The sequence below is a fragment of the Plecotus auritus genome (genome assembly GCF_963455305.1).
Source record: "Plecotus auritus genome assembly, chromosome: 4".
In the NCBI taxonomy this organism is placed as follows: Eukaryota; Metazoa; Chordata; class Mammalia; order Chiroptera; family Vespertilionidae; genus Plecotus; species Plecotus auritus.
The window spans coordinates 188178819-188206299 of record NC_137775.1 but is presented as its reverse complement, the minus strand read 5'-3'; positions in this window follow the sequence as shown (position 1 = coordinate 188206299).

The following is a 27481-nucleotide window of genomic DNA, read 5'->3' as shown; positions in this document are numbered from 1 at the left end:
CATATATGCATTGGAAGTGCTCATTATTTTGGCTCAGTGCAGGAGCCTGTCAAATGAGGGATTTTATACAAGTTTCTCATTCTGACTTTATCTCTGAGAAAATATACGACTAGAGAAAACAAAACTAACTTTATCTGTGGACGTGAAATCCCAACACAGTGCTAAAACGAAAAAAGGATCCTGTGAGGTATTTAACCTGGCCGCTTTATATGTCAACACATTTTTGTTGAGTGATGAAAATGAAAGAATTTTTATAACAGAGGTTTTCTCTGGGGACTATCCCCTTTTTATTGTCACAGTCGTGCTGGAGTTGAATTACTTCTAACCATCATTTCCCATGAGGTGACAGTTACCCTCCATCCTCTCTCATGATTCCTTCCACTGAACATTTCAATCAAACCCCTGCACTCCCAGTGATAAAACAAATATAATATCCCCAACCAGTCACCCCTACAAATCAAAACAAGAGTGAGCAAATCACCGTTTTTATTGCTGATTCAGAAAGCGTTTCCCCTGGGCCTCCTCGCTCTGATCATTTATTCAGCACGTCCTGAAGCAGCCGCAATGCTGAGTTATGTCTTACTTCTCATGCCCCAGGTACAAACCTGCCCTCATTATTACCAATGAATGTGGTGTGTTTATCCTGTATTGGTCTTACTCAGACTCAGACTTAAGGAACTTTCTGGGATTGCTTGGCATCTTCTCAGCTACTTTCTCTGCTTCAAGTGCCTGCCCAACGCCTTTTGGCCCGAAGTTTCCACCATCTGGGGCTGGCCGGTCATTTCCACGGTGATGGTTGGCTATTCTGCTTAGACCCCTGCCTTGCAGCCACAATGGCCAGCCACATGCCTGGGATCCTGTCACCTCTTCTAGACTTGAATGAAGCATCCCTGTAGAGCATGGGACCCGACGTCTGAAATCACAGCGGAAAGGGCCCCCCCAGTGAGGCCGCCTGGCAGTGTAAGGAAATTCCTCCCGATGGCGCCAAGGCCCACCGCGGGAAACGAGAGACGAGGAGAGTCAGGAGGGCACAAGGCTCTTTTCTCCTGCCGGGTGGCCGTGAGGCCTCGTGGGGTCTCTGCTGGGTGACCTGCTGTGCCCTCCTCAGGGTTCCCTGCAGAGCAGCAGCCAGCGCTGTAGTTCACAGCTGCACCTGCCTTTGCCTCCTTCCACACCTCCCTCCCTTCCACACGCTTGCTGTCCTGGGATTACACTTTCCACATAAACCGCCAGCCCCCCCATCCTCCCTCCCAGCTCTGTTTTCCTGGGAAACCAAACTAAAGGACAAGTCTTAAATTTAACACTTCATCTTTAAAAAAAAAATTGTATTGATTTTTAGAGAGAGAGGGAGAGAAACATCCATCGGCTGCCTCCTTCCTGCACGCCAGGGATCGAGCCCACAACCCAAGCATGGGCCCTGACCAAGAATCAAACCAGCATGGGACCACACCCAACCCACTGAGCTACACTGGCCAGGGCTCAAACTCCATCTTTTTCTTACCAAGAGATCAGACTAAGGGTTTATGATTTTTCTATTTAGCATTTCTCTTAAAAACAGAAAACCAAATTATGGAGTCAGCTTAGAAGGCTTCCAATATTAATAGAGAAACGTCTCTTTGGAATTGAACAAATGGTCTACTTGTCACATTAATACGTATTTGAAGTTGCAGGCTTGCTGCCTGAGAATGAAAAAGGAGCAGCGGCTAATCTAGCTCGAACTGCTGCCAGTCCATGTATGGAGTGAGGCCCCTCGTAAGAACTGTGTGTGCGTTGTAGTCCATTCATGTGTCAGTCAGCGCAGATGACACAGGAAATCCAGCTCAGGTGACAACAAGTGACAGTCGTGTTCACCTCCAACCCTCTCTCTGTGTCGTTCCTGCTCTGCTCGGAGAAGCAAAGCCACAGGGGCCCCCTTCACACGATCTCCCCAGGAGACATGGTGCCACGCACTTCTCATTTGGAAATGAGAAACTTGGAATAAATCCACGGGAGGGAAATCCATTAGATAATTGCTGCTAAACGGCAAGCACTTTAATTGGAGGGGTCAGGGCCACCTTGCTTTGGAAATGGCCGTAGAGCTTGCGGAGCTAAACGCTGATGGATGGACGCTTCCAGAACAGGCGCATTGCTGTTTCCCCGGTGTATCCGGCCGCTCTGTGCATTGTTGTTTGCCATCACGGCCCTTTGTCAAGGTGTCTAGAGGTTCGTTATGAATTTTAAGAAGAACATGTAGCCGCCATGTATCCTTGTTTTAGAACTCGTTTCCATGGGACCAAGAGCATTAGTAGTGGATTTACAGGTCCTGCCTGGACAGTGAGCAATCTTTAGCCTTAAACATTCTGTTTGCCTACAGGCTTCTGCCCCCTTTTCCTGCTCACGTTTCAGGAGTGTCTGGGGCTCCAGGCCGTTGTTTCCCCAAACGTGGCTGCTGCTGGAGGTGTCATTGACCCGCCAGGCTCGCTTTGACCTGGCGCTCTCTCGTTCTGTACTATTTGTCTATTTCTTACCACATCAATCATTGCCACCCTTGTCCGTCTATCAAAGAGATAACTGTTCTATGTTTCTAATTACTGAAAGATACCTCTTCATTTTCTCCATGTTTTTTAATATCCATTCCTAATTTTATCCAAATACTATAATGTTCCCTCCAGTACTCCCAATCTCATTCAAAAGTGCCACTATCCTCATTTTAAATCATATCAAATAAATAAAACATTCTTCCCCACCTTTTAGCTTCCCTTTTCTCCCAAATATTACATTCTCTACTATTTATTCACTTCCGACAATTTAAAAAATTACAGTGTATATTCTTTCTTGGGCATCACTTCTGATAGATTTTAGAGGTTTCCTTATATAAAAAAATGGGATTGTGGAGTTAGAGATATATGTGCTTTTGTTAAAAAAAAGAGAGAGAGAGAAATTTTCCTTAACTTTCCCCCTATGGCTCCATGACCTCTTCCCAGTTTTTGAGAGCTGGCTTTGGAAGACCTGGGTCTGAAACATGGCTCGCTCCTCTGCTCTCTACTGTGCTGCCATGAGCAAGCTCTTCAACTTTTTTGAATACTTGGATTTGTCATCTACATAGACATTGGTTTTCTAGGGTGCTTTGGAGGATTAAAGATATTTTATGAAAGTTCCTAGGATAATGTCGGGATTTAGTATTCTCATTACTAGTTGGGCTGACCTGGTGGGACAATCACACAGCACTACAGGAAAGCTGTCTAACCCGCACAAGTAGCGATCAGAGGCAGGGAGCAACACGGAGGAAAAGGCAGACGTGTAAAGAGAAGTCGTACATGGCTCTACCCTATGCCCATTTGATGTGGCTAAGCATGTGGTACCCTGTTTCCTTGGAGTAGACATTGAGAAGCCTGGAAAATGCAAACTATTTTGCCCTCAGAAGTTTAGTAGGCTCACTGAAGAACCAAAGAGAAGTGTTATAGAAGCTTGTGAGACAAGACTGAGTAGTTTACTGGGAGATCTTGCACAGTCTCAGCTTGCCTTCATTTATCTCTGAGCTGTGTTTGACATAAACTCGATAACAACACTAAACGCTACAATATGTTCATTAACTCGTAGGACACGTAAGAGTTAACACTGTGAGTGAGTGTGTGTGTGTGTGTGTGTGTGTGTGCGGAGTCTCGTTTCATTCCGATTATTGGTCTGATTTCAAAAAGACCTAATAAATATTTTAATATAAGTTTTCTTCAAAAAGTCTTTGTTAAGTCAAAATAGATGAAACAATCTTTTGTTTTATCATTTAATTCCTTTGTAAATTTTAATCAGCTTTTAAAAAACTGAGCTGTCTTATAAATGGTACACTTATAACTGGACTGCAATGAGCAGTGATTTATTTAAAATTATCAACCAAGAGACTCATTTTATTTAACTTTACTGCTTTGTCGGCAAACTGGAAGGATGCCAGATAGTAATTTTTTGCTACTTATTTCCAAGGATAAAATAAATCATTTCTCACTTTTACAAATGATAATTTTAATAAGACTTATGATCCATACTGGGTCCAGGAAAACATTTCCATCTATTCCTTCATAAGCAACTTGTGACTAGAAAAATGTTAAGAACAGGTTGAGAGAAGTCTCCCCGTGTGTGGAAGAAGTGGTGGCTCTCGATGCCAGGCTTCCTGGTCCGTCATTCTAAGGACTGCGGAGTGGAAAAACTCTCTTCCTTCTCCTCCTCTTCCTTTCAGGCAGCCGTCAAGTACACGACCACAGCGCGCTCTGAGTTATCTGCTACCAAGCTTTTGCTCTTCTTGTGACTATCATAACGGAATAATAGTGTGATTGCCTGGTTCATGATAAGATCTGAAAATCCTAAGACGGGAATTTTACTGTCTTATTTAAAATTCAACTACCAATGCCTCAAAAAAAAAAAAAAAAAAGCCACGTGTGATAGACGCAAAGAAAATACCTAGTGAATTAGGTTGATGAATATCATTGACTTTTTGAAATTGTCTGAATGTATTTTGTCACTCTGTCTCTAAGGACAAAACATGCTGTGATGGGACCTTTGGGGATGTCTTTTACTCTCCGGGACAGTCTGTGTCTGGCTTTGTAAACTGTGAGACAGAACTTTTCGGATATTTGGAGGCACAAGTCAAAGGGTGTTATATATCTCTCTCATTTTTTTTTTTATCAAACCATTACACAAGCAGAACCTAGATCAGCCTTGGGCAAACTACGGCCCGCGGGCTGGATCCGGCTGTTCTATCTGGTTCTCTTGCTCTCCCCTCCGTTCCTTTACTTTGAATTTATATTAGTTCACACAAACACTCCATCCATGCTTTTGTTCCAGCCCTCCGGTCCAGTTTAAGAACCCATTGTGGCCCTCGAGTCAAAAAGTTTGCCCACCCCTGAATAGTGCATTTTCTGCTTTCTGTCCTTTGTGTGATGGTAGAAATCTTCAATTTTCTAATATGTCATGTGGTACTGGGAGCTGGGGACAGAGGGGCTGGCTGTACTTCAGCTGAGTTTTTCCAATACTGCTTATAAAAGAGAAAGTGGGTTCCTATTGTATATTGGAATTAATTTCAACTTCTGCTCAATGAGAAAACAAATAATCTTGGTGAAAAAATTATAATTAACTTTTGCGTCATTAGGCGTACAAATGGACACACCTTCTTAGTGATACATCCTAGTATATAAACTAACTAGATATAGCCTATGTGTGTGTGTATGTATTATATATGTAAACATGTATATAATTTCAGAGCATATATGAGTTAGGAGGATATGAAGGTATAGATCTATTTACAGAGGTCCAGAGGTAGGGCTGCTTGGTTGATGGATTCACGCCTCAAGTATATTATCAAGGATCTAGTATTTTTTCATTTTCCACTTGGTCAGTTTCAGTGTTGGCTTCAACTTTAGGTGCCTGGGAAGGTGCTGCATAAATTTCAAGCACTGGATTCAGACATGACCATTTTCAGAAAGGTGAAGTGATTATTATTGCCTTTATTTTCACTTAGGGACGGCAAACTTTTTTGAAAACCCCTCATTAAGCTTTCTTTCACTTGCCATTGGTCAGAATCGGGGCTCATTTTCACTTCATTAAACTTAGATTGATTCGGCCCACTTCTTTTTTTTTAAATATATTTTATTGATTTTTTACAGAGAGGAAGGGAGAGGGATAGAGAAACATCGATGGGAGAGAAACATCGATCAGCCGCCTCCTGCACACCTCCTACTGGGGATGTGCCCGCAACCAAGGTACATGTCCTTCACTGGAATCGAACCTGGGACCTTTCAGTCCACAGGCCGATGCTCTATCCACTGAGCCAAACCAGCTAAGGCTAGCCCACTTCTTGAGATGCAGTTGAGTTCAGATTCCCACAAGACAATGTGGAAATGGGTACACAACTGAGAAAAATCAGGTTTTTAAGAAGGAAAAGAGATCAATGGATGCAGCATAAGAAAACAATAATATGTTATATGTGTATACAGTTCCAGATTTCTGGAATACACTTGACTTAATTTTAGGTGACATATTTCTAGTCACTTTTCAAAATTCAGCTTAAATATCTTCTTCCTGTGTTGTCTTTCCTGACGTCAAGCTGCTTCCCCTTTCCGCTGGGATCAGCTAGGGGTTAGTGAATGCCTATAAACATTAGCTATTTTTAAATGACTTCCCATCGAGAAGCTCTCAGAAGTACCAACGGTGGCTCATCTTTACCTACTCAGCACACAGCCCGGTGCCTACGTTTAGAGGAGACGACGATGTTGAACTGGATTTTCTACAAGATCCCCGATGCATATTTTACTGTGTCAGTTTTAAGTATGAAAACCTATTGGCTCTGCATACCATTTTTCTACTTTTTGTATGATTGGCTTTACCACAGAAGATAATTTACTCAGCATGTAATAACTCAGAACTTGAAAACGCTCAGAGGGCTATATGGATGTGAAATATTTCAGTCATCTGGCATACACAATCATTTGAGAGAGAAAATGTCAGACAGAATTACCCTTCGATGATTCTGAGTCCCCTATGGAAATCATGCAACTCCACTACACCTCTTTTTAGAAAGTCCATTCCTGGCTTTGATGAAATACTTATTATTTAATAAACATCTTATGGAGAATATCACCAAGAGTCTCTGACTATATCATCCAAATTCAGTGAGAATACAGTGATCTTTTCAGGTGGCAATTCTAATAGAAATCTTTAGATTTTTAAATTTATTCTGGAAAGGCCTAAAACATTAATTGCTAGTTATATCTACTCTACACTCACAAAGCCTTTGATGTCCTTCAGCTTAGTCTCTGAGAGATGAGTAACTGACGTCAACTGTATACATTATTTTAATGAATAAAATGGTATAGGTTGTGGCATCAGTGAACATGGCACAGTAAAGACATGAATGAACCTTATAAGCCTATGCTGAGTGAAAGAAGCCAGTCCTACAAAGCCACATATGTGATTCCATTTCCACAAAAGGAACAGGTAGAAACCCATACAGATCGAGTAGATCCGTGGGCGCCAGAGGTCAGCAGAGCAGGACGGGGAAGGAACTAGTAGTAGTGGGGATGGGGAGCCTTTCTAGAGTGATGAGCATGTCCAGGCATTAGGTAGTGATGGTGTTTCATTTTGTGAATTTACTAAAAAACACTGAATTGTACACTTTCAAATGCTGAATTCTATGGTATGTGTATTATAATCACAGTAAATTTATTTTAAGTTATGTAAGCTTTTGTTTTTCAAAAATAGCTACATATATGCATATATATGGAATATTCTTTCTGTCCTTATCTATAGCTCTTTGACAATGTGCTCTACTAATCTAATACTAGTCTATGCCCTTGATAATAACATCCAATGTCTTGCTCTAGATCAACCTGCTGAAAATATATTTGTTCAATGAGCAATATACCAATGTCCAATGACACACACACACACACACACACACACACACACACAATCTGTACACAAAGACCTACACTCGGATCCAAGGTGGTTAACCACAGTGATTTTGCTGCCAGAATAGCAGATTCAGATACAGGTATTTTAAGTAGAGAAAATGGTAACATGCTTCTAAGGGAAACCCCACCCATTCATGTGAAAGGCTCTGAACATCTGAGGAAGACTGAGAGTCTACAATGTGCGCAAAATTAAAGCTGAGCCAAGCTAGACTGAAAAGTCCTCAGCTAAGTTTTTTTGGTGACATGGATGCACAGGAGGGGGAAAGTCGCCTGTAATCCAGAGACTTCGTCTTTTAATGAATTGCTTGTTAGCCAAATCGGTGTGAGGAAGAGCATGGACTCGTGTCTGTGACATGAGACACACTAAACTGAAGTTGTGACTAAGGTCTGATTTCTAACTCAGTGAATTTCTGGAGAAAAGGACGGTGGTGTATGGATACCAGAGGGATAAAGTGGGTCACCCTTGTTCTCTACAGCTTATCAGACCCAGTGTAACTGTGGCTATGGCCTTTTCTTATGGTTTTTTACCTTATGTCAAAAGGACCTTGACAAATGTTAAACCCAAGACTAAGCCACTTAGAACCAAGAATATTCCCTAACAACATAAAAGGACATGTTTCTAGTGATAGGACACAGGGACAGATAACAAAAGAAGTGTGGCCCTAGCCAGTTTGGCCCAGTGGATAGAGTGTCGGCACTCAGAGGGGTTCGGTTCTGGTCAAGGGCATGTACCTCGGTGGCAGGCTCAATTTTTGGCCTCTTCAGGGTGCATGTGGAGGCAACCAATCCATGTGTCTCTCTCACATCATTGTTTCTCTCTCTCTGTCTCTCCCCCTCCCTTCCATTCTCTCTAAAAAATTAATGGCAAAAATATCCTCAGGTGAGGATTAACAACAACAACAGCAACAAAGAGGTGAGGACTGTCATTTTCCAATTAACACTCATTAGGCAAGTGGTAACCTGGTGGTGGGAGATCCTGAATTGTCCCTTTCAACCCAGCAGTTATCCCTTTGTGTCTACACAGCTGCAGCCCCTTGATCCCAGGGCACCGGCTGCACTTGAGTGGCATCTGTTACGTGGTGGGAAGAAGTGTGGCAGCTGGTGTACACTCCAGTGTCCACAGCTCAGACTGGAGCAGCTGCTAGGTCCATCGAAGTGTTGGCTGAGCCTTTTGTCAGGGAGCCAGGGGTGGGGGGATTCTGTCTTCAGAAGGGTGGCAATATAAGGCAGGGGCATATGCCGCGGCATAAATAAGTGAAGATTCACTGCTCCCTTGGCGTAAGCGCACCAGCAGCATTAGGCTAAATGTGCCACTTCTTTGAAAGGATGCAGAGCTGTTGAAAGCCTTAAGGTGCTTAAAAATATAGTGCTTAAGGCTGAGCAAGTGAAGAAAGAAAGCTGCTATAAAATATCTTTAACAGAATTTCAGGTAAAATAATAGTGGTGTCATTACTTTAATATACTATTTTATTGAATGACTAGGAATAAAGCACACACAAGGGAAATGGATTCTTTAAAAAAAATGTCATTTAGCCATAACATCTCAATAAGATGCAAAATGTGGGGCTTGAAAAGGCTCTTATAAATACCTGATTTTGTAATCACAAGATTCTTTTACATTCTTATAACAAAACAAAAAGTCTTTTAACCCACATTTTATAAGCTTTTTGAAGAATGGGTCTCAGCCATCTTTACTCTAGGGCCGTGGTCGGCAAACCGCGGCTCGCGAGCCACATGCAGCTCTTTGGCCCCTTGAGTGTGGCTCTTCCACAAAATACCACGGCCTGGGCGAGTCTATTTTGAAGAAGTGGTGTTAGAAGAAGTTTAAGTTTAAAACATTTGGCTCTCCAAAGAAATTTCAATCGTTGTCCTGTTGATACTTGGCTCTGGTGAGGAATGAGTTTGCCGACCACTGCTAGGGCACGACCCTTCTAGCCAAGGCGTGGCCTTTCTTGTCTTAGTTGAATGAATGGTACGTGAACAGAGCAGCTCAGCTCTGCTTGGCCCATTTCACAACACGGATGATCAGAGGGTCAGATCAGACTCACAACAAAAGAGATCTCACAAAATATCAAAATTTCCTAAGGTTTTAAGGCTGCAGATGGTGTGAGACAGAGAAAGCACGGAGGTGCCGGGAATGCTAACCCAGTTCCTCGGGTCCATTTCTGTGCGTTAGAATTGCTCTGGCCTGGGTTTAACATATGAGGTCCTACATAATGCATGTTGGACATCAATTCCCTAAAAGGGAGCACTTTCAGTCATTAGCCATCTCCCTTTTATAACTGCAGAGCTCATGCGACATTTGCTGAAAGCTGGGACTCGCACACACTGTGCTGTCAGCCGTCCACAGGTAGTGGCTCCTCTGCGAGGCCGTGCCTTTCAAATCCTGATTTCATTCAATGATCGTCCTGTACAAATTGTGGGTGCACTCAACAAATAATCAACTTATGTGTTCCATCTGAGACTCTTAAATACTTCAAAGCATTTTATAAACCTCAGTAGGACTCGTGACCTGGGAAAATAAAATCTATTTTGATGTTAGAAGGGCTGTCAAAAACTGATTCCAATGTTTACTGTCTCATCTTAACGGGAAAAGGACTGGCTGCCTCAGAACTGATAAATAGCCATCCCTTAGATATCAGACCCCGAGGGTCAGGTTGCTCTTCCTCGTTCTCTCAGGAGCCTCGCCCGACTCCGCCTCAGGCCACCTCTTAGACCTTGCTTTGATGGGGGAGGCACTGAGGACGGCGTGCACCTGTGCGTGTGCAGGTCATCCCAACAGTTTTGGAGAGTTACTTGTTTTGATCTCAAAACCATATGCTTTCAAACATCTAGTCTCTCAAATAAGTGTCAGATTTTAAGAGCCCCAGAGTCTACTAATTTACTAATGCATCTATTCATCTACAAATCTACTACCAATTTACTAATGGACCTAATCAATCATTTGTCTCTTGCTGATAATCTGATATGGGTCAAGGAAGAATTGTGCTGCCACTCACAATGAGTTTGGGTCCTGAGTTAATATTTTCAAGTGCTGTCATAACCAAGTACCACAGAGTAGGGGCTTAGACAACTGGAATTTGTTTTATCACAAGTCCGAGGGCCACAAGTCTGAGATCAGGATGTCAGCAGGGTTGACGTTTCCCAAGGCCTCGCTCTTTGATGTGTAGATGGCTAACTTCTCCTGGTGTCTTCACACGTTTCAAATATCACAACTCTTTTTTTAAAAAAATATATTTTATTGATATTTTACAGAGAAGGGAGAGGTATAGAGAGCTAGAAACATCGATGAGAGAGAAACATCGATCAGCTGCCTCCTGCACACCTTCCACTGGGGATGTGCCCGCAACCAAGGTACATGCCCTTGACCGGAATCGAACCCAGGACCCTTCAGTCCGCAGGCCGGTGCTCTATCCACTGAGCCAAACCGGTTTCGGCCAAATATCACAACTCTTAATGCAACATTGCAACACTGATACATTACTACTCTTAAAAGCCAAGTTCCTTTCCTATCGTTTAGCATCCTAACATTCCAGGGAGTTGCAAATTCAAAGAACCTTCTGGACCATGCCAGAATGTGCCCACAATCTATAATTCTATTGACTCTCTCCTTCATGTCACGCAACGTTATGCACAATATGCTTCCTACAGTATTTTTACTCTTCACTGTGAGATTCCCCTACTGAGTGTACGGTGTGGTATTTCTCCTGCTCTGATTGCTTCTCAAGTCAAATACTCTTCTTAGGTTCTGATGTTTTATTCCTTATCGAGCAGGAGAGGCGATAATCACAACGGAAAGGAAAGAATCTGGGAACCCTCAAATATTAATATTGTATCCCTCAATATTGATGTAAAATATAAAACTTCAAATAAATTTTGCATTTTTAGTTCTCCACTCAGAGGTCCACCTGCCATCCCTCTCTTTTGCCTCTGGAGGACCATAAGGGAAAAGTTGGGAATATCAGACAACTTGTTTTTCATAATTATCAGTAGAGGGGGTCATATATATTCTCATTTTACATAGGAGAGTACAGATTTTAAACTGGTTTTAGAATGGTTTTAGAATGTATCTAACCATATGTCATTGAAAAACACAACCAAAAGTTGAATTCAAGTCTCTTTTTACCAAATCACACTCCATGTTGGGAAAGACCTGGAGGAGGAGAAAGTAGACCTGAGCCTCATGTCATTTTTCTTATTTCAAACTGGAATCATTTGCTTCTGTTTTTGAGTATGTGTTTGTGCCGGTGTGTGTGTGTGTGTGTGTGTGTGTGTGTGTGTGTGTGTGTGTGTGTGTGATTCTGCAGCAATAAAAGTAGAAAGAAAGAATAAAATAAAAAAAATGTCACTAGAAAATATTTGTTTTACTTAAATGTATGTATTGAGAATGTCAAGGGGAAGAATCAAACTGGTTTCTAGATTGAGAGCCAATGAAATTAGAATCAGAGTGCAGAATTGAGGAGACACATCAGTGTTTCATTTTTCATGAACAAATGGGGAACATTTGAAAACCGGAGGCTCAATGCACGGAATCCGTGCAAGGGCATTGGCACTCGCAGCAGCAGTGGCTGGCCTCGGCCCCCGCAGCCCCAGCTTCGCCTGGAAGGCCGTTTGGCTGTCCAGTCTAATTAGCAGCTTTTATTATTATAGATAAGCTTTATTGCAAACTAGACTCATTACTCATTTTTTTTTGTCTTGAGTGGTATTTTATAAATTCATACCCTGCAATTAATTCAATAACTTTGTGGTATTTTGTTGTTAAGCCTCACCCAGGATATTTTTCCCCTTGATTTTTTGAGAGAGAGTGGAAGGAAGAGAGAGAAAAAGACAGTGAGAGAAAGAGGTTGGTTGGTTGTCTCCTGCACCTGCCCCAACTGGGGCCAGGTATCAAACCTGAAACCAGGTACATGCACTTGACTGGGACTTTAACCCAAGACCCTTCAGTTCTCGGACCAAAGCTCTAACCCCTGAACAACTCTGGCCAATGGTGGTGGTATGTTTTTAATGAAATGAAACTGTTTAATGTGTTCCGTCACTAGCATCATAAAGCTGGATATTTTAAATTATAAAAGACAAGGCATAAGTGAGGTTCAGAAGACGAGAGGTATCTAAGGGAAGTGAAAGAACTTGTCTACTCTTATAACTTCTGTATTACGCTTTTAGTTTCCTTGGCCAGAAGTAATTTTTGTTACACATAAATATTAAGGAAGATTGGGAAATCAATAATAATGATTTTAAAACTCCATCTGCAGTAGAAATCTTGTATGAGACTAAACACAAATAAAGGCTGAAAGTTTTGAGCCAAATGATTATGTCGGGACCTTGGCACAATTATTATAAATATTTCGAAGTGGTTAGTTTAACTGAATGGTGAATTATATGGCATCCTACAGTGGCCAAGGTCAACTGAGAGCTTTTAGCTTCCAATTAAAAAATATTTTTTATGATGTAAGAAAATACCTGCCAAACAACCATCCATAATTCAAAGAATTGGCAAAGCAAAAATGTGATTTCAGATGTTTACATGTTTCTTCATCCTTCCATAAATTCACGAGGTTCTTTAAGAAACAGCGCATTCTAAAAGCGGACATGCTGAGTGATTACAGAAAGGTAAGTCTATATATGTTTCATAGATTGAAACAGCTATCAGGTAGTATTCAGGAATAAATCTTTCTGGATTGACATCCTTCATGAATAATACAAATATATAATGTTTTAGAGCAATGGTTACCAATGGCATATGTTGGACCAATTGTCAATGACATTGGAATTCTCAGCCTCTTTTAAGTTTTCAAATCTCCTAGTGCTGAGTCACCATGACAAGACTGATGGCTGGTAACCCCAGTTGCTTCATGCCTCCAGCTGTGGGAGGTATCTGGTATCCCAGGCCTCAGTCCCAAGCTCACATACTGCTTGAGCAGCCTCTTCAGAGAGTTCACCATCTCTAGGTCTACTTAATCACTTTGACCTACGGGAATAAACAATGGTCCATCTCCTCCAATGAAAACATCTGTATTTTAATTGACTCATATTTCCTTTAAGAGTTTTCTTGCAGGTATACCATTCTTACTCTCCAAGTTCCTTTAGACTATTATCAGAAGCCTTTCATTATTTTTTTAAATATATTTTTATTGATCTCAGAGAGGAAGGGAAAGGGAGGGAGAGATAGAAACATCAATGATGAAAGAGAATCATTGATCAGCTGCCTCCTGCATACCCCTCACTGGGGCTGGAGCCCGCAACCTGAGCATATGCCCTAACCGGGAATTGAACCATGACCTCCTGGTTCATAAGTCGACAATCAACCACTGAGCCATGCTGACTGGGCAGAAGCCTTTCATTAGTCCACCACCATGTGACCATGCATCACCACACTGAGCTGTACAGCCCCTAATCCAGCCTCATCTTCCACCACCTCTCTGCCCGCACCCCCATATTCTTCCATAGAGTTCTCTGGAACCCTAGAAGACTTCCACTCAATAGGCAAACCTCATTTACTAATGAATATTGAAGTTTCAAGGGGCCTAATGCCATAGTTACCTCCACAATGTACCTTTGCTTTCTATCTATAGCACAAAAGTCAACCTCTTAGCATGTCCTTGGAATTCATCAGAAGCTAACTAACCTCAAAGTAGAGTTCCGCTTCCGCTCCCACCAGTCTCATCACTGCAACCCTTGCTCTTCCTGAGGTGCGGCCCACGCTTCTCAGCCTCTGTGCCTGTGTCTGGCCGTTCCCTCTGCCTTGGATCCCTTTTTTCACTCCACTTCACACTGCCTTTTCCCCAAATGCCATATTCTTACGTAGACTCCCCCAGGAAAACAGTTTACTTTGTTGTACTCAGAACTTCTAAACAGGCATCTGTTTTGGTACTTTTCACACTATTTGTAATTTCTGGACCACCGTTATTTTCTAGGTAGAGCATGAACTTCTCTAGGTGGGAACACTATCATATGCATGTGTTTTATAACAGAGCTCATTACCAAATCTCTTTGATGGACAGTTGTATTTTTTTATTTCACAATGAGAAATTAAAGAATTAAAAGTGAAAGTATTTATTGATCTAAGGCCTAATACCTGGATGAGATTGGAACTAATTTATGGTGAACAACGCTCAGTTACCGACATGTCCAGTTTATCCTCATTATGAGGAAAGGGGGCTTCTGGGAGCAGAAAGGGCATCAGGACCAGAAGAGTGGGAGCAATAGCTACATTGCCTAGGATGATTTTCAGAAATGTGGTTATTCCTATGACATTCTATAATCAAGGAATTACCTAGATAACAGCTTTATTATGCTTAAAGTAAAATCTAATAAATGTATCAATTCATGTTTTGAAAGTTAGGAAGGCAGAAAGATTAAGGTAAAAAGTTCCATAATTTTACCTCTAAGATAGTCACTATATTGGCAGTTTGGTTTCTTTAGTTCTAGCAATGTATAATAATTCCTGTCAATTTCACGTTGTGAATTAAGCTTTTATTTAATTTTTATGAATGTGTTAAGTGAAATGCTGTCACATAACTATTTTAATTGATAGTTATAGAATTTAAATTTCCAATATGTTTGTGTTTAATTAAATTATTCTTCATACATTGTTTCAAATTATCCCAGTTTTTCAAAATTATGAATAAACTAGAGGCCCAATTCATGAAAATCATGCAAGAGTAGGCCCTTGTCTGGAAGGTCGTCCTGACAGTCGTTCCGCTGTCCGGCCAGTTGATTTGCATATTACACCTTTATTATTATAGATTGCTACAAAATGTTCTGGTAGCAAAACTTTAATTATAAATCATCTTAAATTAGAGTTATGCAAAACAATGGCAATTGTTTATATTCTTGGAATTAGTCTAAAGTTGAGCTTCACAGAGACTAAAAGTGAATCCTAAGAAATATATATTATAGCATGTTTGCAAATCAAAATAAATTAGAAAGTTCACAAGTCAATTATGCATTTCAATAACAAAGAAATCTTTTTAAAAACACCTGGAGTGTTTTAACTCCTACCTTTCTCCGCTACTCCAAAGGCTCAGTCAGGACTTCCCGAATCATGTGTTGATTATAAGGACTCCCAAATCCCACTGAAGGTCAAGAAGACTTTTTGACTTAAAAAAGAAAGAAAGAAAGATTCAAGATTACTCATAGGGCCATAAAAGTGAGAGGTGAGTTATAAAGCAAGAATATTCTGTAACCTCAAAATCCTAGCCATGGTTTGCAATAGAGTCTGCCTATGCATGTTAACTACCCAACAGGCAGTCAGGGCTTTCTATGTACTTGTTTAAAAAGGAAGCATTGTCCTCTAATTTCGAATGTAAAGAGTTTTAATTCATTAGATAGGATCTTTGTAGACCCTCAGAGAAATAAAAACACATATCATGTCTTAAGATTGAATTCTGAATCATTTCTAAGCAAGAAAGTAACTTGAGAGTCCTACTTCCAAAGCCACGCTGGTATTGCTATATTCAAAGAAAAGGCAAAGCTTTGCAGAGCAGACAATTAAAATCCTCCCATGTGTTGATATTTAGGGCCAGGACAGAAGGTGTGGTACATCTCCGTTAAATCTTCTGATTTTTCTAGTTAATATGGACTACGTGAAGAGTGATATTTAATATCTCACATAAAACTAAATGCACAAATAACTGATAACATTGGCCACAATGATAATTCCTATAATACTATTGATGGTAATAATTTTTAAATACATATTTTTTCTTATCCCAAGGGAAAATAATTCATGACCAGAAGTTATATGTCCATTGATTAAAAGGTCAAATGTTAAAAGTACCTATTAAGTTTTTATAAATTAATCAATCAACAGTATGACTAACTGGCATGTATAACTCATTTAATCAGTTCTTGAAAATCTGGGTCCTCTGAATTCAGGGTATTGCTTTGGATGCTGATGTTATAGTTAGTGGCTAGACTCATCTGGCAATATACCGCTTTCCTAGTACTGATCACATTCTATGGACATTGCAGACAAAAGAACTAAAGACCGCTTAGTCACTTAGGGGAAATTATCTCTCTATATAAAAGCCTAAGTGACAGGCTAACCAGCCAGTAGCTATGATGTGCACTGACCACCAGGGGGCAGATGCTTGACGCAGGAGCGGAAACCACAGGCATGGAAACATGGAACAAACTGATGAATCTCAGAGGGGAGTGGGGGGCCGGGGAGAGGGCAGGAAGACATTAACTAAAGATCTTATATGCATACTAGAGGTCTGGTGCATGGATTCATGCACCGGTGGGGTCCCTCAGCCTGGCCTGTGCCCTCTTGAAATCCGGGACCCCTCAGGGGATGTCGGAGAGCTGGTTTTGGCCCGATCCCTGCAGGCCAGGCCGAGGGATGCCACTGGTGCATGAATCCATGTACCAGGCCTCTAATATATATCTCTTGAATGGAGAACAATCTAGGGACTGAGCCATTTTTTAGGAAATTCCAGGGCAATACACCATAAAACCTTCCTGGACTAAAAATAGTGTGGCCAAGGGGCTGGGCCTGAGGCATGAAGGTGAGGGAAAGAAAGCGGGACTACAAGAGGCTTTCCCATTTCGCTCCGCCTGGTGCCCTGTGGCACGTTGAATATCAGGCCAGGCAAAGGGACATAATTGAAAAGCACCGGGCCAGCAAATGGGATGTTCTGCACATTAAATGCTGAGAGTCCATGGGAAATGGATTGAGGAGACTGTCCACGGTGGAGTCCTGGCGGGATCTCCCAGTTCCTCACTCTCCTTCATGGCACATCCCTGTACGTGCATCTTTCAGGGAAGGGTAGGTTATTTTCTGATAATGTCATCTAAATATTTTGTATCCTTTGTTTAACTTGAGAAGGCCAAAGCCGTAAAGCTTAATTTATGTTCATTCATCTGCTGGGAATGTTGTCTTTAGGTTACAGTAGTGGTGTTTGCCTTCTGAAATACCTGGATGTCTTTACAAATCATTTATTTCTTTTTCTCATGTAATCCCTGTGACCCATAATATGTGGATGGAGTATTTTCTTTGCATACTCCTTTCTGGTGATAGTTTCCAGTTGAAACAGTATATTTTTCTTTAATGTCCACAGGCAGGGCAACAACAAAACCTGCGACTTTTCCACCGGAAGGCAAGGAAGGAAGCAAAGCAGACATTACAATGAAACCATGTCAAACTCAACGTCAGAGTGAAACAAACTTCACAGGACTGTTAATTCAGGTTTCCCCAAAATTGCTGTGCATGTAAGAGACTTACCAGTTTGCTAAAGATGCCTTGTTTTGCCTCATTTTGGGCAAGAAGGCTCCCACACCTGTAGGCCCCAAACTGTAGAAGTATAATTTGTAGAATAATGAAGACCTCCTGCAACTGCTTCATTTAAAGAGTTTGAGATTCTTGTTAATCAGAAGAATCTACTATTTTATCAGTTTTTCTCCTTTTCTCTCAGTTCAAGTCTCCTTTGTAAATAATCACGTCACTTGCCTTGTCCTATTTCTGTGTTTCAATGTGACACAGATTCATCATTTCTTTTTTCACAGAGAATGATTATAAAACAATGAACCCTGATTCCTGAAAGTATGCAAATGTAATAATTCAAATTGAGGATGAAAGGGGCCACATGCTGACCTGACAAGCTCAGGGGAGGCCTGAATGGCGGTCTTGCAAACTCAGAGACCTAAAGTAACCACAAAGGATGGTCTGAAATTAAACTTTAACTAAAAGCAGTTATGGTGGGTGGGTAGTTACATCCTAGGCTGGTATAGTCACTGACAAGGCCAACCTTTACCTTACCTGAGCCTATCTGTCTTTTTGCATCTATGATAACATATCATTGGAAATGTCTAGGTCAGTGGTCGGCAAACTCATTAGTCAACAGAGCCAAATATCAACAGGACAACGATTGAAATTTCTTTTGAGAGCCAAATTTTTTAAACTTAAACTTCTTCTAACGCCACTTCTTCAAAATAGACTCACCCAGGCCGTGGTATTTTGTGGAAGAGCCACACTCAAGGGGCCAAAGAGCCGCATGTGGCTCGCGAGCTGCAGTTTGCCGACCACTGATCTAGGTAACTTGTAATTTCCCTTTTTCTGGACCCCGTGGGCACAACCTAATGTGCTGGGCTCCAGGACAGATACCACAAATTCCTTCATTATCATGTTAATTGTTCCAGCACCCACCTAAGTATGTGTCCATCATTTTACTTTTTACCCAATCCCAGGGGTTTCCCCACTTTGCTTTCTCCCGCCTCTCTAGTCTATCCCCAATGGATTTCAGGTAACCCACCTATGTCCCTTTCCTTTGATTGCAATGTATAAATACAAATGTAACCCGCCATTCTGCAGAACATTATCTCAATTTGTTGAGGTTCTGCTTCCTGGCATATGTCGACAGTTTGGCTCAAATAAACTCACAAAAATTCTTTACAGGTTTCAATGGTTTTTACGTTAACAAAAATCAATGTATATTTATGAATATTTATGTGTATATTTTTGTATATATGTACAAAGGTATATATATGTATTATACATAGTTATATAATGTTTACGTTTTAATTTATATACATTTATTTATATTTATATTTTTACTTTGAGTTTTATTTTTTGTAGTTTATTTTATTTTTATATATATTGTTAAAATATATAAAGATATTCTATTAATCCAAACATTTTGGATCTGCTCTTTAAAAAGGATAATGAGAAAAAAATCATTTTCATTATTTTATAGTTAGAGCACTTTTTTTTTTGGTAAGAATTAACCTGTTTCCCAAGGTGAATTTCAAGTAGCTTTTTATTGTTAAAAGAGATAAAATTTACTGTTAAGTTATAAAATAATATCATTTAATAGTCTGGGAGATGTGCAATAGTTGAGATAATGGAAAGAGTGTTTTAGAATAAGGAATAGGGTGCCAGAGTTTGCCTTGCTTTTTGCTATCTCACCTCGTGACTTGGATTCAGACATATTCATTCTCTGCCCCCAGACTCCCCATCTATAAAAACAAAAAAAAACATTGAATTAAATTGATGCATCCACTGACCTTTCAAGTCTAAGTTTCTAGGATTCTAGGTGTTTCCTAAAAAAAATAATAGGCCACATGATAATATCACAATGCCATCTTGTTTGCATTCTAAAATCCTGTCTTTGATTTTCTTATCGCCCCAGAGGTTTAAAATTTATTCTCACAGCTATGTGTGTGCATGCGACGCATCATTTCCCTACGTGGGCACCTGAAACCTTGCATGAAAGGGACATCCTTGCATGGTCACAACTGCATTTTTGTGAACCCAATGGATAACATAGTTATCCATTGGGAGTGCATTATACATTGCATATAATGCACTCTCTCCTTGCTCTTGTTACGTGTCAAAATGCAGTTTTAAATCAATATTTTTCTCTGGCTGAAATACTTTACTTTGTCTGGTTAAACTGAATATTTCAGTAATCATGTAGACCTTGTAATAGCCTTTCACTCACCAGATAGAACTGGATCTGTAAGAAGACACATGGTCCGTACTGAAGCATTGATCTTTTATCATGAAAAAGCAACATTAACGAGAAATCCTGACACAGGACACTGAGCTTAAAACAAGAGAATGCTCTAAAGGACACACACATTCCTCACCCCACTGTTTGTTAGGAATGAAAAGTTACGGGAGACTTTAGTACACATGCAGCTACCCCCTCAAGCTCCTTATCTGTGCAATTTAGATTTTTATGCTGGGCAGATGTACTTCTACAATAATCCCACTGTATAGCACTATTTTCTCTCTCTTTTTTTTTATTCTTTATTGTTCAGATTATTACAGTTGTTCCTCTTTTTTCCCCCCCGATAACTCCCCTCCACCCGGTTCCCACCCCACCTCATGCCCTTACCCCGCCCCTCCCCCCCACTGTCCTCATCCATAGGTGTATGATTTTTGTCCAGTCTCTTCCCACACCCCCCACACCCCTTTCCCCTCGAGGATTGTCAGTCCACTCCCTTTATATACCCATGATTCTATTATATTGACCAGATTATTCTGTTCACCAGATTTTTTATTCACTTGATTTTTAGATTCACTTGTTGATATATATGTATTTGTTGTTCCTAATTTTTATCTTTACCTTTTTCTTCTTCCTCTTCTTAAAGAATACCTTTCAGCATTTCATAATACTGGTTTGGTGGTGATAAACTCCTTTAGCTTTTTCTTATCTGGGAAGCTCTTTATCTGACCTTCAATTCTGAATGATAGCTTTGCTGGGTAGAGTAATCTTGGTTGTAGGTTCTTGCTATTCATCACTTTGAATATTTCTTGCCACTCCCATCTGGCCTGCATAGTTTCTGTTGAGAAATCAGCTGACAATTGTATGGGTGCTCCCTTGTTGGTAACTGTTTTTCTCTTGCTGCTTTTAATATTCTCTCTTTGTCTTTTGCTCTTGGCATTTTAATTATGATGTGTCTTTGTGTGGTCCTCTTTGGATTCCTTTTGTTTGGGGTTCTCTGCACTTCCTGGATTTGTAAGTCTATTTCTTTCACCAGGTGGGGGAAGTTTTCTGTCATTATTTCTTCAAATAGGTTTTCAGTATCTTGCTCTCTCTCTTCTTCTGGCACCCCCATAATTCTGATGTTGGTCGCTTGAAGTTGTCCCAGAGGCTCCTTACACTATCTTCATATTTTTGGATTCTTTTTTCTTTTTGCTTTTCCGGTTGGGTGTTTTTTGCTTCTTTGTATTTCAAATCTTTGACTTGATTCTTTCAATCCTCTAGTCTGCTGTTGGATCTCTGTATATTATTTTTTATTTCAGTCAGTATATGCTTAATTTCCAGTTTGTCCTTTTTCATATCCTCAAGGGTCTCACTAAATTTATTGGCCTTTCCTAGAAAATTCTTAAAAAACCTTATAACCGTGGTTTTGAACTCTATATCCAATAATTTGCTTTCATCCATTTCTTTCATTTGTAACCTGTTTCTTTGTCTCCACATTTTAGCTGCTTCCCTGAGTTGATAGAGTGGCTTTTGTGATAGGTGTCCTATAGGGCCCAGTGGCTCAGCCTCCCCAGTTACCTGAGGTGGACACTCTTGGTGCACCCATTTGTGGGCTGTGTGCACAGTCTTGTTGTAGTTAAGCCTTGATTGTTGTTGGTATCACTGGGAGGAATTGACCTCCACACCAATTGGTTGTGAGGATCAGCTGTCTAAGAGGGGAGAACTTCTGTGCTAGAGACACCCTTACGGGGCAAGACTTGCTTCAGTGGGACTTTGGTGTTCACTGAGTCTGCCCCCTGAGTGTGTCCCTTATGGATCTGAGGAGTTGTAATCTGGATGGTCCTACTCTGACCCCGGGTACACTGGCTCTTGGATCTCCAAGGAGGTGCTAATTTAGCCTCTGCCTGAGGCCACCAGCAGGAGCTACAGAAAGATCTGCAGATTCCTCTTCTTTGTGTGGGTTTTGGAGATGCCTAGATGAGGCCCAGCTGTGAGCAATGCAAGCTGCTGTGGGGCCTTGGGCCTTCTTTTGGATGTTCTGGATCTTTCTGACTCAGCTGCAGTTTGTTAGGTAAGTTTAGATTTCAAAGGACCACACCATTCATATGCAAAAGCCTTTGCACACAGCTTGGGTGGGGCAGAGTCTCAGGGCAGAGCAAACAGCAATGGCTTCCTGTCAGCCTGCCCTAAGAGGCCCCCGGGTCTCAGTGTCCTTTGGTAGTCACTGAGAAGAAAGCACCTCTGAGAGAAAGCCGCCCTAGAGTTCTGCCCGCTGCCAGACAGTCCAATTTCTCCCTATATGAGTCTGGGTCCCCAGAATCTCGCCTGGAACTGGAGTTCAGGGCAGTCGGAACTGGAGATCAGAGCAGTCGGGAGCTTGTGTCTCCCTGCGGATTGAAAACACCAGCCGCGTACTCAGTTGCCAGCCCTCGTGCACACCTCCGTACCTCTGGACTTTACTTCCACAGCTCCTCTGAGTCTGAGTGTGCTTTTCTCTTCCCTTCTCGTTGTAGAATTTCCACTCAGCCAGCCTTCCTGTGGTTCTGGATGATGTCCGTTTTGCCTTTTAGTTGTAGTTTTGAAGTGGTTGTGCGAGGCAGCAAGTTCAGGTGTTTACCTGTGCCGCCATCTTGGTTTCTCCCAACTCTATAGCGTTATTTTCATTACTAAGGGACAACAGTTACAGCTGACCACTGCTACCCATAATAGCTTTGCATATTGAACAAACCGTGACAACTGAAACCAATAATAACATCACATAAATGGCAACACTAGATACTCATTCCCCACACGTGAATGGTAAACATACCAGAACCATACCAGCCTGATAATATAGCCTATGCTCATTTTTAGAATGGATAAATCCATCATTTTATTTTAAAAATTGGTAAAATAAAAAATAAGCTAAACTGACTAGACTATCATCTTAGGTCAATCTTCTCCCTCTGGGTACCAGGTATGGGTGAGACATCTGCTTTCAAAACTGGTAAATAAACGTCATCTGATGTGGACATGATATTAAAGATTCACAATGTCCATTAAACATGAAGATTACGTAATGAAAACCTTCAGACTCTGTGGGAAACTCTCAGAAAAGCACCTGTAGTTTTCTACATTCTGTAGATACTTATTCTATTAATTATTTGCTGTGTGGCATAAGGACTCATAGATTTTCTAAAATGCCAATCTCCAAAATGATGCATGCAGACTTCGGGGAGTGACCAAGGTGATCCACAAAGTACATGAAGAAAATAGTGGAGCTTTCATTTGCTCGTGTTTATCACCTTCATTTAAAGTCTCCACTTCTGGACATTTTGTGTGCTACCTGGGGAAGTACACTCTATTATTTACAAATAATAAAGTAGAGCAGCCAAAACAAAAACTTTTAACTAATGGGACGCATAGTCAACCAATTTGGAGACTGCTGTTGTAGCGGATGGGAGATTAATGACACCCCATTTATAAAGGCTAGCAAGTGAGAAAGCGGCTGCCAATAAGAAGTTCATTTATCTGTTTTCCCCTGTCTGCGATGAAGCACAGTCACCTGAGATGTCATACTCCGGAAAGCATGCCAATGCTAAATGTGCATGAATGCCTACCTTGTACTAAGTGGCTGTATTGATTTCAGAGGCTACATCAAAGCAATTGCCTACGCATAATAATTGTCTTTCTTCCAAAATGTCTAACCTAGCACAATGCAAAGTTTAAATACTTGGTGTGTGGGCTTTTTATTAAATATGTTCAATATCGTTGAGCCTTTCCTTCTGTGTTTGATCTATAAACAAATGAATAGAAAATGAGCTTCATAAATCACCGGTGGCAGGCTCACACGAGCCCCGATGTTCCTTTTGGCTGAATGCTAAATGATTGTGGTTGAAAACGTAAAAGAAGCAGAGAAGGAGGTGAGGAAGGAGGGAAATGGAGGCACGTGAAAGCAAAGCGCTGTTTTAAAGCTTTGTAGTGCTTTTATAAGTTTCAGTGAAAGCCATTGCCCTGTTTGTCACGGTGAGAGCAGTATGGTCGATCAAATTGCGCCAAGCTTATACTTCTCCTTCCGGCGTCTACTTGTGTGGTGTGCGATTCATTTTTCCAAGACACATCTGTAAGAGGGCTTTGCTCCTTATCCCTTTGAAGGGTGATTGAGTAGTGTCTACCTCTCTGTGTTAACGTCTCTAGGATGATTAGGTCAGATCTGCTAATTCATGTTTTTCTCACCTAGTACTGAAATGTAATCTTTCCACTTTCCAAGTACTGTGCATCTCAGAGCCATAGTTGACAAGAATTGCATCCAAGTCTCATTTCTTTGTTATTTCAAAACTGCATTATGTTAAAAAATACTGCTCCCCAAACACACCCTGAGATTTTTAGTTACATGGCTGTTACTTCAAGTCACTCTTCATCAATTTCTCTTTTGAGCCATTAGTCATTTTTCACTCTCTGAACCAAAGATTCTGTTTACTTTCTATATAGTATTTTGAATTCTGAATTCTCCCATCTGAAGAAACAGATTTTCTCACGTTATTTTAACATATAATAAGGAAAGTTAAGGTTTTCCTAGTCAGATCTTTAATTGTGGATTTGACATTAAAATGAGGATGAATAATTTTTATTATTCAAAAATATATGGATAAAAGAAAGAATTCTTGGCAGTGTGGTATGACTGTAGGAGCAGACAGTGAGGGGTGCTTCTTGAATTCCATGTTTCACTTGGGCCTTAGTACAGATTTTTACCACATGGCATGGGACTAGGGTGGAGGATGGGTTAGACAGTATTCCAGACTGAGAAAAAAGGGTAATGTGAAATATAAGTATGAAGCTGACATTTAGGAAAGTCATTTAATTTTGTAATCTAGAATCTATATAAAGCAATGAGATTTGAATAATTCTGGTTTTAAAATGTTGACCCTTTGAGGAGAAATCAAGATGGTGGTGTAGGTAAACACTGGTACTCGCCACCTCCCACAACCACATCAAAATTACAACTGAAGTAAAGAACACCATCATGCAGAACTGCCTGAAATTTGGCTGAATGGAAGTCCTACAACTAAAAAAGTAAAGAAGAAATTTGAGACAGGGAGGAGGGGCAGAAAAGAATGGGCTGCTCCAGCACCCACGTGTGGCTTTTTTTTTTTTAACTGGGAGGGATATTTCCCCTGTAGAGGCCTCCCACGAGGAGCAAGGGGTCCCAGCCCCACACCAGACCCCCAGCCTAGGGTTCCAGAGCTCGGAAGAGAAGTCCCTGTAACTTCTGGCTGTACAAACCAGCAGGGACTGTGGCTGAGCGACACGGAGGCTGCAGGAGACCTAGGCAGTTCCTCTTAAAGGCCTAGGCATACACTTATAAGCTCCCACTCCCTCTGAGCTCCAGCTCTGGGGCAGTGGCTTGGGGGATCCAGGGACATATGAGGAGGAACTAGATTGTCTGGCATTGGGGTGGCTTTCTCTCAGACAGGGGTGCTTACAGGGATCACTGTTCCTATGCTGACACCTCTCCTATCTCAGATAGGACTGGCAGCCATATCCGAGTTTTTTTTTTTTTTAAAAATATATTTTTATTTATTTCAGAGAAGAAGGGGGGTGGGGGAGAGAGAGAGAGAGATAGAAACATCAATGATGAGAGAGAATCATTGAACGGCTGCCTCCTGCACACCCCCTACTGGGGATAAGCCCACAACCTGGGCATGTGCCGTTGACCAGAATGGAGCCCGGGACCTTCCAGTCCACAGGCTGATGCTCTATCCACTAAGCCAAACCAGCTAGGGTGATATCTGAGTTTTCATCAGCCTGCTCTATCACTGAAGTATAGTTCCAGACGCATAGGTGCTATATAAGTACTTGCTAGTTGAAAGCAGAAGTCAATGAATGTATGGAATATAGAGAAGTGATATTTGCTTCTTTAGCACAGATTTGAAATTAGCATCCCTTTTCTTTTAGCCTATTATTTTACATCGATGAGATAATTTACATCTTGCTTCCCTTGTTAGGGTCCTTAATGCTATTATATGTCCCCCTCCCCGATTATGAGACAGTCTAATTATTTATTATACTGGGTCAGAAGACTGTCTCTGAAGCTTAGACTGAAGAGCTCAGGGTAGGAATTTAATGTAGCAGAGACAATGTAGATAGTGTAATGCCTGTGTGATATGTGCTTGGTTGAAATAAGGGGTTCTTCCTCCCAAATACTGAAGCACATAGATCATGTTCTCTGGTATTTGTTTCCATCTATTCAGTACCTAAAGGGACAGTATTATGTTGTATTCAGTGAGGAACTAGTAGAATAATCCCTTTGCTATTATTAGTAACCTCACAGGTGCTCTGTGGCTTACTTATTAAGGTAAAAACTAAAATAAGTATTGGAATGTAAGATTCATTCAGCATGAAAATTCTAGGCCATCTAACATATCTGGTTTGATAGGGTTCAAAGGAAAATAACCAAGAATGTTGTTGTTTTAGCAATCAGGGGAGATTAGCTTAAATTTGACTCGGATTTTGTCATACCTTGTAGCAACCAAGTAATAGGTTAGATAATTAGAGAGCTTCATTAATTTTACTTAAGGTTTGGGCATCATTTTATTGTTTGTTGATGTTAACCGGGTGCTTAATACTTATTTCAGACCTTGCTTATTTATAGCTCCAGGAGCTGAAAAATAATTAAGATAAATGTCCCTTAGTATTCCCCTGGCATTTTCATCCCAGGTTATTTTTTCCACCAGAAGAACAACAAGGATAAGACATTTCACAGTAATTTTCAGCAAACGAGTGCACTGTGCAGACAGCAGTGAAATGTGCTCCAAGCTGCTAGTCCTGGGGAACCACGAGGGATGATTCGGGGGTTTGGTTGAATAGTGAGAGGCTCAAGTAGAGAATGGGGTAGACCTAGACTTGTGTTTTGCTCCCCTCACTGAGGAGGGATGCAGCATTTGGGTCATTTATTTATTGTGTCCTACCTTTGTTTTCTTTTCCCAAAAAGGGAGGCTAAATACACCGATTATTTAGGATCTTTTTAAGGCCATTAAATATATCTTATTATAATCCTTAAAAACCAATAGATCTTGATTAGAAGAATTATTACTTAGATTTTTATTTGCTTATCAGTCTTATTTATTGCTAATCCAGTTTTAAGCGGTTTATTAATTTTTCTGTATTGCATCCCATATATTCCATACATTTCAATGACAATAAATGATAGTGTTGGAGGCTGAATAACAAAGCTAGTTTTATTTGGTAATTAGCAGATGCACCTACATCAACAATTCATCTTAAAGTAATTGAATTTAAATAAGTGGGCATTACCAAGTCACTATATTGAAATTCGTCTGAAAGGTGCTATCCTATTCATTTTTAACTCGGATAAAGGGCATTTCCTGACAAACTTGATGTCTAACCTAATAGCTACCTAAGTGAAGCTCAATAAATCAATCCCTTACTTTGTGCTTAACGGGCATTAGGATAAATGCCTCATATACTTTATCTCTTTTAATTCTCAAGAAAAACTGTGTGAAATAGAAGTAGCAAGTCCTTGACATATTTATCTTCATGCTTTTCTTCTTTCCAGAGTGCCCAGCCCCTCCCAGCCCCATCTTGAGAGGAATGCAATTAAAAAAGAAACTATTG